We start from the raw sequence: 15,112 nt of genomic DNA on the forward strand, positions 1-15,112 counted from the left end.
AAAAATTATTCGGTGATCGTAAAACCCCTTACTGACATGACTAGGAAGGGGACAGATTTTTCTAAATGGTCTGACGCCGCTAAAGTTGCTTTTTCCTCTCTAAAAGAGAGGTTTACCTCAGCACCTGTACTAGTCCAACCTGATGTCTCTCAGCCTTTTATTGTTGAAGTCGATGCATCAGAGGTGGGAGTGGGGGCTGTGCTGTCTCAGGGTCCGTCTCCTGGCAAATGGCGTCCTTGTGCTTTCTTTTCTAAAAAACTATCTGCAGCAGAACAGAACTACGATATTGGCAATAGGGAACTGTTAGCTATTAAACTTGCGTTTGAGGAGTGGCGTCACTTTTTAGAGGGGGCAATCCACCCCGTCACTGTGTTTACGGACCACAAAAATCTGCTGTACCTCGAATCAGCTAAGCGTCTCACCCCTAGACAGGCTAGGTGGTCGCTATTTTTTACCAGGTTTAACTTTGTGATTACCTATCGTCCTGGGGTAAAGAATACCAAGGCTGATGCACTATCTCGTTGTTTCCCTGGAGGGGGTAATGTGAGTGATCCGGTACCCATTCTACAAAGAGGAGTAGTTGTCTCTGCGGTACACTCTGCTTTGGAGGGGAAGGTGTTAGAGGCCCAGGGGGACGCCCCGGTCTCTTGCCCCTCAGAGAAATTGTTTGTACCGTTGAACCTACGTCTCGAATTATTAAAGGAACATAATAATTCGGCACTTGCTGGGCACCCGGGTAGTAAAGCAACCTTAGAGCTATTGTCTCGTCGTTTTTGGTGGCCAAGGTTGCGTCAGGATGTATTGGATTTTGTGTCTTCTTGTTCTACCTGTGCACGCGCAAAAGTTTCACATACACGTCCTGCAGGGTCTCTATTACCACTCGTCATTCCCAATAGACCATAGACACATCTGTCTATGGATTTTATCACTGACTTACCTTTGTCTGCGGGTAAAACAGTGATTTTGGTAGTAGTGGACAGGTTTAGCAAAATGGCACACTTTATTGCGTTACCCGCACTACCTAATGCTAAAACTCTTGCTCAGGTATTCGTCAGTGAGATCGTGAAGCTTCACTGGGTCCCCTCCGATGTTGTTTCGGATCGGGGAACCCAGTTTATTTCTAAATTTTGGAAAGCTTTTTGTTCCCGTTTGGGGGTTCACTTGTCCTTTTCCTCAGCTTTCCATCCTCAGTCGAATGGACAGACTGAGCGTACCAACCAAAACCTGGAGACATACCTAAGATGTTTTGTGTCTGAAAACCAAGAGTTGTGGTCGTCATATTTACCGTTAGCTGAGTTTGCCATAAATAATCGCCGTCAGGAATCCACTGGCAAGTCACCTTTTCTTGGTGCATATGGTTTTCATCCCCAATTCTGTACTTTCAAAGGAGGGGGGTCTTCTGGGGTTCCCGAAGAGGAACGGTTTTCGTCATCTCTTTCATCAGTATGGCAGAAGGTGCAAGCTAACTTGAAAAATATGGGAGGTAAATACAAATGCATGGCTGATAAGAGACGGTCGCCAGGTCCGGACCTAGGAGTGAATGACTATGTGTGGTTGTCTACTAGGAATATCAAGTTGAAGGTTCCCTCTTGGAAACTGGGTCCTAGGTTTATTGGTCCTTACAAGATTGTAGCCATCATCAACCCCGTGGCTTTTCGCCTGGAGTTACCTCAGACTTTTAAAATCCATAATGTCTTTCATAAGTCGTTACTCAAAAAATATGTTCCACCTCTAGAACCGTCACCGCTGCCACCCCCTCCTGTTGTCGTGGATGGTAGTTTGGAATTTCAGATATCCAAAATTGTTAATTCTCGTCGGGTCCGCCGCTCTCTCCAATATCTGGTGCACTGGAGAGGTTACGGTCCCGAGGAAAGAATGTGGGTTCCTGCGTCTGAGGTAAACGCCGACAGGCTAGTCCGGATTTTTCATGCCTCTCATCCTGAGAGACCTGGTCCTGAGTGTCCGGAGGCCCCTCGTAGAGAGGGGGGTACTGTCACGAGGGTGTCAAGAGCCACGCCTGACTCCGTTGTACCCGGGGTCAGGAGGTCGCAGCGGTTGGCTGCACGCTCTATGTCAGATAGGGAAGTTTCCTTATTGTAGCTTTCTGGGTTTGCTTTACAAACCCTTTTGGCTCACTCAGGGATCCGTAGCTCCTTCTCTCAGCTGTTCCTTGTCCAGCACTCCCAATCCTCCTTATATTCCCCTCTCACACTTCTCTGGTTGCCAGATATAGAGCTTCCTGCCTGGACATCTATTCTGACCCACTGGAGCTGTGTTGCTGCGTTCTCTGAGTGTTGCCTTAGAACGCTACCCTCCGGATCCCTGTTGGACCTTTGTGGACAATTGTTGCCGTCCACCTGGGTGTTTGTGTTTGTCTGTGTTTGTCTGTCCTCTCCCTGGTGTTTCCCTCTTAGTGCAGTGGTGAGGACTAGCGATCCCACCGGCCGGTTCATTATCTAGGGCTCATTTCAGGGAAAGCCAGGGTTTAGGCACGTGATCGCCGCACGGGTGAGGAACCCGTCTAGGGACGTCAGGGCAGGCAGGTGCCAGCTGCAAGGTGAGTTAGGGGTCACCACCGTTCCCTCTCCCTTGGGCAGGGCTTTCCCTGTTTTCCTCCCTGTGCGTGTTGCCGGTCATTACAAATGCCCATTCCAATATGCACCAAAACCGCACAAAATAAATCCAAGGATGAAGCCACAACTAAATCGTCCTGCCAATACGACCTACCATTATATTGCTGAAACAATTCTAACCAAACCACAAAATCTTCCATAACCTCCTTGCACAACCGAAAATGAAAAGCTGGATTACTAATGTCCGAAATTTTTGAAGACAACTGCCTGCAAAATACACGTCCCATCAGCATTACTCTACTAGCAAAGGCTAAAATGCCTAAAACCGACTGAATCTCTTTTACTGCAGGTTTACGCTTTTTTAACTAATCGGACAAAACCGTGCATATCTTGGTAACCTTTTGCAATAGGAGACAAAACTGACCCTTCTCAGAATCAATGACTATTCCCAAATATTCTAAATGATTAACAGGGTAAACAGTCTTATCCTCCGCAAGCGGGATACCAAACTCTGAACATACTGCAAAAAAGGATTTCAACAACTCAGAACACACCAAAGAATCCGCCGAACCAATGAACAAAAAATCATCCAAGTAATGCGTCACTGCTACCCGCATACACTTTACCAATACCACCCATTCTAGAAAAGAGGAAAAAAATTCAAAATAAAAACATGACAAAGAACATCCCATAGGAAGGCATTTATCAAAGTAAAATAAATCCTTAAAATGAAAACCCAGCGAATTAAAACACGAAGGATGAAAGGGCAATAAGCGGAAAGCAGACTGAATGTCCACTTTTACCATTAAAGTGCCTTTGCCAAAGCTCCGTACCAAATCAATTGCATAATCAAAGGTGGCATATTTAACAGAACATAATGCCTTATCGATTTCATCATTTAAAGATGTCCCATATGGAAAGGGCAAGTGATGAATTAAACTATAAGCATTAGGCTCCTTTTTTGGGACCACCCCTAATGGAGAAAGGCGAAAATGAGCAAAAGGAGAAGAGGAGAAAGGACCTGCAATCCTGCCTAATGCCAATTCCTTTGCTAATTTAGATTGAACAACTGAAGGGAACTGATCAACAGAAGACAAATTATTAACCCATTCACAACCAAAACCAGAAAATGACGGTAACCGAAAACCAAAGGCAAAACTATCCAGAAGCAACTCCACCATCCTGCAACTTGAGTATCGCTCGAGCCAAGGACGCATGGTCTCCAGATTTACTGGCGTCCAGGCTCTTAGCAACATAATCTTTTGTGGATGGCTGGATCGGCATGTTAGTTCTTTTATAACACTGAACCAGCGCGTGGCTACCTCCACAAAAGGCACACTCATGACGGTACTTGCAGGACGCAGGCCACCTGCACTGTGCATTATTAAATGCAAAGCATGTACCTCTTTTTAACAACTGAGATTGCTGTTGCTTTGCGGCAGCAAAGGATGAACGCTGCGGCAATAATAAATTAAGCCACAGTCCAACATCCTTTGTGCCCCAACGCATGCTGGGGTACAAAGACAGCCTTTGTCTAAGACTTTCATCATACACAAACCATCCAATCCCCCCAAAATTTCTATACGCCTCTAACACATTATCCAAATGCTGAAAAAGACCGTTTCATAGGAAATTTTTCTCCCATCACACTACAAAAAATACAATATGCTTGCAACCAATTATTAAACGTTCGGGGGATGGGACGTCTTCTGTCCTCCTCGGACTTATCCTCCCGCTTCTCCAATTTCGCAATGAAGTCCTTAGAGGCAGGTAAAAGGGATAATATATCTACAAATTCATTTCTCCATATCTTCTCTTTCACCGACATGGAGAGATGAAAACCCAAAGGAGATATTTCACATAGCAACATTTCTATATAACACAATTCAGACACACCTTTGCGTCTAGAAACCACTGGCAGAGGGAGGGATTCATCACTATTAGAATCCCTACCCGCCTCCTGACCGCTAAACCGCCAAGCGTCAGAAAAATCACCTGCCATACCAGCCAGCTCAGGAGGAGGGGGGGGGGGACAAAATTCTTTAAGGAAGAAAGTACAGAGGACAATGAAGCAATGACAGGACCCAGACCACTGGGACACTCACCACCTTCAGAAGCTGAAGTCCGGACACCTGCAGAGGATTGAGGTAAGTCCTGTAGCTGTGGTCCATCTTCCAAGCATGCACCCTCCTGCTGCTCAACACCTAAGTGGAACTGCTGGGAGAAATGCTGCACATGCCGCCGTCCATCTCTGCGCCTTCTTCTACACCTTGAATGGACCGGACCGGTGGTGGAGGAACCAAAATGCTGGTCAGAGATTCCGGGGGACACAGATTCCAGACGCACTGCTGCCCGTGACGTCTTCGTGATGCTGCTGCTTCCAGGGGCACCCACCAGCAGAGAAGCCACATCTCTCTGACTTCTTCTTCTCCTGGCTGGACCTGCATGGGGAAGGAGAAAAACAAATGTGCTGCCTCTTCTCCCTTTTAGAAGAGCGCAGGCATCATGGAGGGGGCCCCTGGATCCTCAGCTGCATCAGCCGCCTGGTCGGAGACATCACGGGGAGCTCCGACAACCGCAGGGACCGCCGAAGAGGAGGACATCTCAGCAAGGCAGGACTCAAGCCAGGACGCTGTGTCACCATCTCCAGTGCGCCTCCGGAGTTCCGCGACAAAGTCTTCTATCTGGTAAGAGCCGGCAGCAGGCGGGGACGGAGCAGCAATTCCTTCCACCAGTGTTTGGCTAACAGCGCAAAGCTGGCAGACATTACACTTATATACCTGAACCAGGTCTCTAGCCCAAAGTTCCCAACCAATGCTATACCTGTTGCTGGGCATCCTTACTCCACTCTGCCCAGCAACGACATCTAATAGGTCCCTCCCAGACCCAATGAATGACCTCTGCCCTTCTGCCCAGTAACCCTACTATTTTTAGACCATATATCTTATTTCTTTGGCGGGAAATGTCCCGCCTAAACTGCTAAATGTAAATCAATGGGATGATTATAATCCCAGGAGGATCATTCCATATTTCTTTCTGGGATCCTGATATCCTCACCATCCGCACCCACAATTGCCTCTATCACACTTGTCTTCAGATCACTCCTCACATACAGGCACACACCACTGCCTTTTCTGTTAACCCTGTCTTTCCTAAATAGTGTAAAACCCTGAATATTAACAGCCCAGTCATGCGAAGAGTCCAACCATGTCTCAGCCACACCAACTACATCTATGTGTTCTTCTAGTATCAAAGGCTCTAGCTTTTTCTAGCTAGACTTCTGGCATTTGAGAAAATACATTTTAAATTACTATTACCTGTAAAGTGAATATCAAGGATTTTTGAGTTACCTTGGTTGATGCTTGTATGTAACAGGTTCCTGTTACCAGCAGTTCTATTTTCCATTGGTGTATAGTTCTGTGGTGTAAATATGTTGTGCGCCATGATTCGTGGCCTTTTTATTGCATAAAAACATTTATAAAGGCCTCTCATTGTATGTAAAAAACACTGGAGAACTGTCACAATAACTGCGGCAAAAACTGTTGGTGGCAAGAAAAAAGAGTGTGCTTATTCCAGATTTTTTTTACTAGTTAAAAAAAAGCCAAAGCCAAATTCATGCGTGTGGGAACCCTGAAGAAAGTATGCATTCCTATAGAATAGTTTTTGCATCATAAGTGCTCATACACTGGTGGCATATTGCTAGGATATGCCACCAATGTCACATAGGTGGGGGTCCCACCTCTGGCCCCTCAAAGTGAATGAGAGCGCATAGGTCAAGTTTAGAAAATAGCTGAGTGAGACAGATTAGCTATTTTTTGAACTCCCATAGAAGTGAATGAAGGGTGGACCATGCATGCACAGATACCTCTCCATTCACCTCTATGGGACTGCCAGAAATGGCCGAGCCAGCGTCCCGCTATTTTCAAAACTCCCATAAACGTGAATCGAGGGTGGCTGCGCTTGTGAGATGTGCTCTCATCACTTTGGGTCTGCCCATTGTAGAGATAGGAGAGGGTCCCTGAGGCGAGACCAGCAGCTATCTGACATTAGTGGTACATCTTATGTATAAGATGAGACGACCCCTTTAAGTTTACTGCTCCAGCTGGTTTTATTATGTGATCATTTATTTCCCAGACAATATGGTACTTTTAGTTATTTAAAATCCATAGTTATTTTCTCCAGGACCACTGTTGAATTTCTATTGCCATTGAAATATTTCACTACAGACATTGTATATGGAAGTACATATTTCCTGACCAAATTAGAAAAACAAAGGCCAAGAAAAATCTTTCATTACTTAAGCTTTTTGCTGCATCTCAATGTTTATCTTGAAATTTGTGAAAATATACATCGTACTGAGATGTTTAATTAGAAGTTAAGAATGAAGGAAGTTGGCTACTCCTTCATCTGGGATTGTACTATTATGTTATGCTTAATTATTGGTCTGAGGAAATGTGATAACAAAGTGAAAAACTGTGCAGGACTGTTGAAATGATTAAATAATTCATTCAGCAACTGGCGTGGGGAATGAATACCTCGAAAGAGAACTTGATAGTATTGTGCGGCGATAAAAAATGCATACACAACGAAAAGCTGAAAAATTGCATTCTCTTAGGAAAAAAGGGCCAGTTGGTGGGGTAAAGCTTGTGTCTCAAAGCTGTGACTCCCTGAGGACAAACAAATCCACAGTTAAGTGAAGAAGGCAATTCCTTCAAAACGGCCTGATGAAAAGGTAAGAACCAGAAGCTGAAAATGAAGATAAATCTACACTAATCCCAATGTCATTTTAAACATCAGGTTTCCTTAATATTATTATTTTGTAAATTTCAATGTGAGAGAAACTCAGAGTTGGTTAGAAAATGGGTAAAATGGGAAATATAAAAACAAGTGAAATTTTGAAACCTGTTGGCAAACAATCTCAGACATGAATGGCATGTGGCCGGTCACACCTCTCTGCAGAATGAGCCCCTGAAAGAGAGCACATTGCGCCAGCACCAGGGGTGCACCACCAATGAGGCCAGGTGAGGCAATCACCTCATGCAGCACCAGGTAGGGGCAAAAGGGGGGCAGCAGAAGGGCCATGGGGAATGAGCGATTTCATTGTGGCAAAGGAGTTAGGTTAAGAAATTGCCATGGGGGGGTGGGGGGCGCTGTTTCAGTTTTCGCCTCAGGCAGCAGAAAGGCTAGGTGCACCCATGGCCAGCACAGCCACCCTCCACTCACTATGAGAGTTCCAAACATAGAAGAACACTGGCTCAGCTATTTTGCACTCCCATATGTAAGAAATTATTTTTTATATATATATTTTTATATATATATATATATATATATATATATATATACACTATATATAATACACCCTCTTACTGGGTCTGATTTGAAAGTTGTAACTGATGTAACTTATTGGTAAGTACTGTATTTTCCATTTTATAAGATGCAAGTGCCTGCATCTTATAAACAGAAGTCAGGGAGATCCAGTATGGCCAGACCCCCTGGCTGCTGTCTTAATGATCAGGCAGAGCTCACATACAGTGATTTGCCCGATCAGTGAGAGAGTTGTATATCTGCACACACCTCTATCTCCCTGCGGACACCGATCTGTATGATCAGCGGCATGGGGAGGAGGGTCATACAGCTGTACTGAAAGGAGATGAAAACCCTGAGTACACCTTAAGGACCTTTGATTAAGTCATCAATGAGAGGGGGCAGAATAGAAGAACTGTACAGCTGACCAGTGCAGGAAAATGTGAGTTTTTATTACAGATGATAAGTATGTGTGTGCAAGTGCATATTGGTGTACTAGAGCTGTATGTGTGTAAAATAACTGTATGTGTGTAGCAAAGTTATGTGTGTGTAGCTAAGCTGTATGTGTGTACTAGAGCTGTATGTGTGTACCAGAACTGTATGGAAATAGCAGTGCTGTATGTGGGTAACGGAACTGTATATGTGCAGCAAAGCTGTATGTGTCTAGCAGAGCTGTATGGGTGTAGTAGTGCTGTATGAGTGTAGCAGAGCTGTATATCTGTAAAAGAACTGTATGTGTGTACCAGAACTGTATGGATGTAGCACAGCTGTATGTGGGTAGTAGAGCTATATATCTGTAACAGAACTGTATGTGTGTAGCAGAGCTGCATGTGTGTAGTATGTGTGTAAGAGTGCTATATGTGTGTAGCAGAGGTGTATGTGTGTAGTAGAGCTATATATGAGTGAAACTAAACTGTATGGGTGTAGGAGCTGTATGGGTGTACCAGGCTGCATGTGTGTATTTGAGCTGTATTTTTAGTAAAGCTATGTCTGTAGCAGTGTTGTGTGTGTATGTAGCAGGGCTGTATGTGTATAGCAGAACTTTATATGTGTGTAGCAGAGCTACATCTGTGTATGGCATTGCTGTGTGTGTATAGCAGAACTGTTTGTGTACCAGAACTCTGTGTGTGTGTGTGTGTGTGTGTGTGTGTGTGTGTTTGTGTGCGTCAGAGACAAATACTTAAAAATAATTTAGCAGAGCAAGAAGCATGGCAGGACACAGAGTAATGACAGGACACATTTATTTGGATAGGTACATTTAATGAGGTGACCACATGCACCATTGCTGGTTGTTACAAGGGTCAGCAGATAACATAGGAAGGTAACAGGAGCTGTCCAAAATTACCCCCTCCCACTAAGATACACCCCATAGTTACTGACCTTGATACCTCCACTTCAGTAAACCACATTCCCTTCAAATTTTCTGTTGTCTAAACCTAAGGTGTGTCTTATAGTCCGGTTCGTCTTATAAAGTGAAAAATATGGTATATGGAGAGATATAATGGAACAAAAATTATGAAATATTACAGAGAGACTTATCAACACAACAATAGTTACAATTACTTACGCAATAACAAGATTACAATATAAAGTTACTCCCAAGATCATTTGGTAACTCAACAACAAAATTCCTAAAACTTTACATTATATCATTAGTGAGGAGTGAAGTATTAAAAAATTTGATTTGGCTGCTTCGTCGATTTTCACAAAATAAAAAGCTTTGTGACACATGACTTCATTACGAAGCGCATTTCTTTGTAAATAGTGGGTGCAATGACAGGGATCGGACTGTGTCTTTTTGCGTAAATTCAAATAATCAGCGCCACATATATTGTCTATAGTGTGCTTTTAATACACATCCGTGACATATACAGCAAGCCATCCGAAAACTGTTTCTTTAGCGTAAATTCCAATAATATGGGCCTAATCTAGTGTCCATAGTGTGTTGCTTTCTGTGACATATACAGTACGCCATCCAAAAACTGTTTCTTTAGGGTGAATTTAAATAATCTGGGCCTAATCTAGCGTCGATAGTGTGTTGTTTTCTGTGACATATACAGTACGCCATCCGAAAACTGTTTCTTTAGGGCAAATTCCAATAATCTGGGCCTAATCTAGTGTCCATAGTGTGTTGCTTTCTGTGACATATACAGTACGCCATCCAAAAACTGTTTCTTTAGGGCAAATTCCAATAATCTGGGCCTAAACTAGTGTCCATAGTGTGTGGCTTTCTGTGACCTATACAGTACGCCATCCGAAAACTGTTTTATTAGGGCAAATTTAACTAATCTGGGCCTAATCTAGTGTCCATATTCTGTGGCTTTCTGTGACATATACTGTCCGACATCAGAAAACAGTTTCTTTAGCGTAAATTAAAATAATCAGGGACCAGCCCTCATCTACTGTCTCTGCAGTGTGTGCGTGTAATACACATCTGTGACATATACAGTACTCCATCCGAAAACTGTTTCTTTATGGCAAATTTAACTAATCTGGGCCTAATCTAGTGTCCATAGTATGTGGCTTCCTGTAACATATACAGTACGCCATCCGCAAACTGTTTCTTTAGCGTAAATTTAAATAATCAGGGGTCAGTCCTCATCTACTGTCTCTGTAGTGTGTGTGTGTATGTAATACACCTCCGTGACATATACAGTACTCCATCCGAAAACTGTTTCTCTAGCGTAAATATAAATAATCTGGGCCTAATCTAGTTTCTATAGTGTGTTGTGTTCTGTGACATATACAATACAACCTCCAAAAACTGTTTCTTTAGGGTGAATTTAAATAATCTGGGCCTAATCTAGCGTCGATAGTGTGTTGTTTTCTGTGACATATACAGTACGTCATCCGAAAACTGTTTCTTTAACTTAAATTCCAATAATCTGGGCCTAATCCAGTGTCCATAGTGTGTTGTTTTCTGTGACATATACAGTACGCCATCCGAAAACTGTTTCTTTAGCGTGAATTTAAATACTCTGGGCCTAATCTAGCGTCCATAGTGTTTTGTTTTCTGTGAAATATACAGTACGCCCTCTGAAAGCTGTTTCTTTAGGGCAAATTTAACTAATCTGGGCCTAATCTAGTGTCCATAGTGTGTGGCTTTCTGTAACATATACAGTACGTCATCCGAAAACTGTTTCTCTAGTGTAAATTTAAATAATCAGGGGCCAGCCCTCATCTCCTGTCTCTGTAGTGTGTGCGTGTAATACACATCCGTGACATATACAGTACTCCATCCGAAAACTATTTCTTTAGCGTAATTTTAAATAAACAGGGGCCTAATCTAGTGTCCATAGTGTGTTGTTTTCTGTGACATATACAGTACGCCATCCGAAAACTATTTCTTTAGGCCAAATTTAACTAATCTGGGCCTAATCTAGTGTCCATAGTGTGTTGTTTTCTGTAACATACAGTACGCCATCCGAAAACTGTTTCTTTAGCGTAAATTAAAATAATCAGGGGACAGCCCTCATCTACTGTCTCTTTAGTGTGTGCATGTAATACACATCCGTGACATTTAAAGTACGCCATACGAAAACTGTTACTTTTGCGTAAATTTAAATAATCAGGGGCCTAATCTAGTGTCCATAGTGTGTTGTTTTCTGTGACATATACAGTATGCCATCTGAAAACTGTTTCTTTAGGGCAAATTTAACTAATCTGGGCCTAATCTAGTGTCCATATTCTGTGAGTTTCTGTGACATATACTGTCCTGCATCCGAAAAAACTGTGTCTGCATTGCAAATTCCCCAAATCTGGGCCTAATATAGTGTCCATATTCTGTGGTGTTCTGTGACATACTGTCCTGCATCCGAAAACTGTGTCTGTATTGCAAATTCCAATATTCTGGGCCTAATATAATGTCCATATTCTGTGTGTTTCTGTGACATATACTGTCCTGCATCCGAAAACTGTGTCTTTAGCGGACTGTAAAACAATCTGCGCCACATCTAGTGACAAAACCATTAATATGAAGAAGGCGAGCACTAAGGGACGGTGAAGTGGGCCTGATGCTGATGGTGCACTCAGAGGCCGTGGCTCTGGGCGCAATGAAACTGTGCCTGCTGCCAGTGCACCAGAAAAAAATAACATCCACCGTACCCAGCTTCATGTCCAACTTAGCTGGGCGGCGCAGGACAACACTGTCCAAGTCGGACCAGTGCGAACAGTTGGTCGGTTGGATTGCTGAAGATAATGCTTCCAGTCGGTTAAGCACCACCCTCTCTTCCACCAAGTCCAGTCTCTGTAGCCAAGAGTCTGGTCAACCGAATCCTCACTCTGATCATCCTTCCTCCCACCATGGAGAGGCTTGCCAAACGAGTGATCCCACACTTGGATATTTCGAGGAGCTCTATCCAGCGCCACTATTACATTTAGCCCTCGTGCCCAGCACGCTTGAAGAGGGACCTGAGATATTGTGCCCTGATTCCCAACCTCTCGAGCCTTCACAGTCTCAAGAAGATGACGGTGGTGAACGGCAATCTTTCATTCACAATGTGGATGATGATGGGACACAGTTGTCAATCACTGAGGTTGTGGTTAGGTCAAGTCAGGAGGATGAGCAGAGTGAGGAAGTTATAAGAGGAGGACCCAACATGGGAAGGTGAAAAGCCGAGTGAGGACAGCAGTACAGAGGGGGAGGGATCCACAGCACCGCAACAGGCTGGAAGAGACAGTGGGGTTGCAGAAGGGAGAAGTCGGCCCACACCAAAGAGGCCCGCAACCATTACACTGAGCACCCCTATGGGTAAATCTACCTTGCCATTGGGTAGGTGTTCTGCAGTATGGCGCTTTTTTGAGGAAAGTGCAGACGACAAAAGATTGGTAGTTTGCAACCTGTGCCGTACCAAAATGAGCTGGGGAGTGAATACTAGCAACCTCACCACCACCAGCATGATCCGCCACACGGCATCCAAGAACCCTAATAAGTGGGCCGAACGCCTGGGTCCACAATCTGGGTCTGCGGGTCACACCACTGCCTCCTTTTCACCTGTGTTACGCACTGCTGTCGAAGGCGCAGGCCAGGATGCTCCTTGCCCTGCACCTGGACCTTCGCATGAACCATCAGCAACAACATCCACTTCCCTGTCCCAGTGCAGCATCCAAATGTCCATAACACAGTCATTTGAAAGCAAGCGCAAATACCCACCCACCCACAGGCCATAGCACTAAATGTACAACTTTCAAAATTGCTGGCCCTTGAAATGTTGCCATTTAGGCTTGTGGACACTGAGGACTTCCGCATCCTGATGTCGGCGGCCGTCCCTTGGTACGCTGTCCCCAGCCGCCACTATTTTACACGGTGGGCCGTGCCCACCTTACACCAGCATATGTCCCAGAACATCACCCGTGCCCTGACCAACACAGTTACTGGGAAGGTCCTCTTAACCACGGACACATGGACACGGACACGTGCTGGTGGCCAGGGACGCTACATTTCCCTGACGGCACACTGGGTGAATGTTGTGGAGGCTGGAAGCGAGTCGTACCCTGGGATGGCACAGGTGCTACCCACACCAAGGATTGCAGGCCCTACGTCCATCAGGGTCTCCGCCAGCAGATATGTTACTGGCTCCAACCCCCACTTCTCCTCTTCCGCCGCCTCCTCCTCCACTTCCACCTCCAGCAGCAGTCAGCCATCAGTGACTAGCTGGAAGCAGTGTAGCACTGCTGTGGGTAAGCGTCTACAGGTTGTGCTGAATTTGATCTGCTTAGGGGACAAACAGCACACCGCCGCAGAGCTGTGGCAGGGTATAAGGGACCAGACCGAGCTGTGGCTCTCGCAACTCAACCTACAACTAGGCATGGTTGTGTCTGACAATGGCCGTAACTTGTTGGCGGCTTTGGAGCTCGGCAACCTGACACACATCCCATGCCTAGCCCAAGTCTTAAACTTAGTGGCTCAGTGGTTTATCAAAACGTACCCCAATTTGCCAGAGCTACTAGTGAAGGCGCTCCATGGGTGTGCCAATTTCCGCAAGTCGTCCACAGCTTCAGCTGGTCTGTCAACACTGCAGCAGCACTTGCGGCTTCCAGCTCACCGACTGTTGTGCGACGTGAGCAAGCGCTGGAACTCTATGTTCCACATGTTGGCCAGGCTTTGTGAGGAGCAGAGGGCAGTTGTGGAATACCAGCTGCAACATGGTCGTCGCCTTTCGAGTCACCTGCCACTATTCACAAGTGAGGAGTGGGCATTGATGTCAGACCTCTGTGAGGTTTTAAAAAACTTTGACAAATCCACACAGATGGTTATTGGTGATAACGCTATTATCAGCATAACCATCCCACTGCTGTGTCTATTCAAATGATCGCTGTTCACAATTAAGGATGACACTCTGAATGTGGCAGACGAGGAAATGGGGGAGGACATTACACAGGGTGATAGCCAGACCACCACAGTTCGTCTTCTCAGCGCGAATTGGACCATGAAGATATCACGATCGGCGTGACTATCACATACGGGACACAGAGGGAGGGAAAGAGGAAGGCCCTGCCCAAGTGAGAGGGAAGGTGGTGACCCCTGACTCACCTTGCGGCTGGCACCTGGCTGCCCTGACGTCCCTAGACGGGTTCCTCACCCGTACGCCGATCACGTGCCTAAAACCCTGGCTTTCCCTAAGATGAGCCCTAGATAGTGAACAGGGCGGTGGGAACACTAGTCCGCACCACTAGCTCTAAAGGAAAACACCAAGGGGAGGACAGACAATACAGACTAAACATATACTCCCAGGTGGGCGATAACAGGAGACAACAAAAAGCCCAACAGGGATCCGGAGGGTAGCACTCTGGAACAACAACCAGGATCACAGCTCCAGTGGGTCAGTATAGAAGTCCAGGCAGGAAGCTCTATAACTGGCAACTAGAGAAGTGTGAGAGGAGAATATAAGGAGGTTGGGAGTGGCAGACAAGAAACAGCTGAGGAGGAGAAGCTACGGATCCCTGAGTGAGACAAAAAGGATTGCAAGGCAAACACAGAAAACAATCACTAAGAAACAACGTGATCTTTAGACATAGAGCGTGCAGCCACCCGCTGCGACTTCCTGACCCCGGGTATAACGGAGTCAGACGTGGCTCTTGACACCCTCGTGACAGTACCCCCCCTTTCACGAGGGGCCTCCGGACACTCAGGACCAGGTCTCTCAGGATGAGAGGCATACAAAGCCTGAATTAACCTGATGGCGTTTACCTCTGACGCTGGAACCCACATTCTTTCCTCGGGACCGTAACCCCTC

This window comes from Bufo gargarizans, chromosome 1, assembly GCF_014858855.1.
Source record: "Bufo gargarizans isolate SCDJY-AF-19 chromosome 1, ASM1485885v1, whole genome shotgun sequence".
NCBI classification, from domain to species: domain Eukaryota; kingdom Metazoa; phylum Chordata; class Amphibia; order Anura; family Bufonidae; genus Bufo; species Bufo gargarizans.